We start from the raw sequence: 2,555 nt of genomic DNA, 5'->3' as shown, positions 1-2,555 counted from the left end.
TGTACCTTATATATTTTGGATATTAATCTATTATTAGATATATGGTTTGTAATATATTTTCCTGTTCCATACATTGTCTTTTTGCTTTGTTGATTGCTTTTTGTGGTACAGAAACTTTTTAGTTTGTCTATTTTTGTTTTTGTTATCTGTAGTTTGGGGTTCAGATTTAAAAAAAGCCTTTGCAAAGGCCAATGCCAAGAATTGTTTTCCTCTAATAGTTTTACTGCTTTGGGTTTTATGTTTAAGTATTTAATCCATTTAGAGTTGATGTTTGTGTGTGATGTCAGATAGGCTACAGTTCCATCCTGCAGTAGTAGATATTCAATTTTCCCAACACCATTTATTGCAGAGCCTGTCCTTTCTCCACTGTGTATTCTTGGGACTTGCATTAAAGATCAATTGATGATGAATATGCATATTTATTTCTGGGGACACTATTCTATCCTGTTAGTTTATATGTATGTTTTTGTGCAAGTATGATGCTGTTTTGATTATGATAGCTTTGTAGATTTCAAAATCAAGTATTGTGATGCCTCTTTGTTCTTTTTGCTCTAGATTTCTGTGGCCATTCACAATCTTTGCAGTTCCAAGCTTGGCACAGTGGCAGTATCATAACCAATGAGGTTTATCCGCAGAATGATTATTGCTAATTGAAACTTTGTGGTTCCATATGAATTTTAGAACTTTTTTCTATTTTAGAAGTCAGATGAATTTTGATAGCTTTCATTTGAATCTGTAGATAGCTTTGGGTAGTATGAGCATTTAAAATAATATTAATTCTTTCAAAACATGAACACAGGATATCCTTCCATTTATTTGTGTACAACTATAATTTTTTCATCAACATTTTATAGTTTTCTTTGTACATATCTTTCACTTCCTTGGCTACATTTATCCTGCTAATATTGAACATAGAATATCTCTCATTTTATTCTTTGTTCTTCTTTGCTGTTTTTCAACAAACTTTTGTAGTTTTCCTTTTACAGACATATATGTGTGTGTGTATATATATATATACACACACACATATATCTTGTAGGTATTAGGTTACATTTACATCCAATCACTTCATTTTTGAGGGTGCTAATGTAAATGATATTGTGTGTGTATTTTTTTTAGCAAAAGAGAATAAATAAGCTTTATGTATTCATCACCCACTGATCAATTCTGCTTCATCTAGATTCATCTACATCAATTTCCTGAATTATTTTTTATTTTTTATTATTTTTATTTTTATTTTTAGTACCAGGGATCGAACTCGGGTCCTTGCACTTGTGCAGCAGGCGGTGAAACCACTGAGCTAAATCCCTGGCCCACCTGCATTATTTTGAAGCTAATCCCAGTCATATAATTTCATCCATACATATTTTACTATGTAACTCTATATCCAATCTTATCCTATCTTTTAAAAAAAATTCCCCAAATTCCATGATATCTTTAACAATTAATGATAATTGATAATTAACAATAATGCCTTAAGACAATCAAATATCTACTCAGAGTTCAAATTTCCAATTGCTTAATAAGTTGAAGTTTTTTTTCCTGTGTTGTTGGGGATTGAATCCAGGGACTCATGCATAATAGGTAAGAGCTCTACTAGCTGAGCTACATACCCAGCACTAAAAAAATGGTGTGGTGGTGCATGCCTGTAATCCCAGCATTCAGGTGGCTGAGGCAGGAGGATCACCATGACTTCAAGGCCAGACTGAACTACATTGTAAGACCCTGTCTCAAAAACAAACCAACCCAAAAATGGTGTTTTTAATTGCAAATTCTTTTTGTTTATAGCTGGTATTTAGGGAAATAACTTTCACATATTTATTTTGTATCTTGCAACCTTGCTATAATCATGTATTAATTCTAGGAGATTTTTCAATACTTTTTGATTTTCTATGCGGACAGTCACATCATGTGTGAGAAAAAGGAAAATTTTCTTTTCTTTTCAGTTGTTCTTCTCTTTTATTGTCTTGTGTTAGCTGAGGCTTCAGGTTTGATGTTGAGAAACAGTCATGAGAAGAAACATGTCTGCCTTGTTCCTAATTTTAGTGGAAAGTTTCTTGTTTCTCACCATTAAATACTGTGTTAATTGTAGGTTTTTATAGGGATTCCTTACCATGGTAAGGGATGTCCCCTCCATTTTGAGTTTACTGAGAACTTTTAAAAAAATTATGAATAGGTGTTGGATTTTGTTAAATGCGTTCCTTGACTCTATTAATATGAACATGTAGTCTTCTTTAACTTATTGCAATGGATTGCATTACCTGGTTTTTGAATGTTGAACCAGCCTTGCATACCTGGGATAAATCTCATTTGGTAGTGGTGTAAAATTCTTTTTATGCATTGTTGAATTTGATTTGCAGTGAACCCTCTGGTCTTGGTGATTTCTGTTTTTAGAAGGTTACTAATTAATGATTCAATTTCTCTAATAGATATAGGCCTCTAAAGATAATATCTTCTAGTGTGAAGTGTTGGCAGAGTGTATCTTTTAAGAAATTGGTCCATTTTAACCTATGCTAGCAAAATTGTAGGTTTAGAGTTTTTCTAGGATTCCTTTA

General features: G+C 32.4%; 1 non-coding gene across 1 annotated transcript; it reads left to right on the top strand.

The window, feature by feature from the left end:
* The first annotated feature begins 589 nt into the window (after positions 1-589).
* LOC147822161 (U4 spliceosomal RNA) lies at positions 590-733 on the top strand. The gene has a single exon (XR_015446136.1). It is a non-coding gene; the product is annotated as a U4 spliceosomal RNA (small nuclear RNA).
* Positions 734-2,555: the final 1,822 nt, after the last annotated feature.

This window comes from Heterocephalus glaber, unplaced genomic scaffold (genome assembly GCF_053883595.1).
Source record: "Heterocephalus glaber isolate CG9 unplaced genomic scaffold, H.glaber_assembly_v1.0 deba00001673, whole genome shotgun sequence".
Classification (NCBI taxonomy): Eukaryota; Metazoa; Chordata; class Mammalia; order Rodentia; family Bathyergidae; genus Heterocephalus; species Heterocephalus glaber.
The sequence above is the reverse complement of the archived record's forward strand: the minus strand, read 5'-3'. Positions and strand labels throughout refer to the sequence as shown.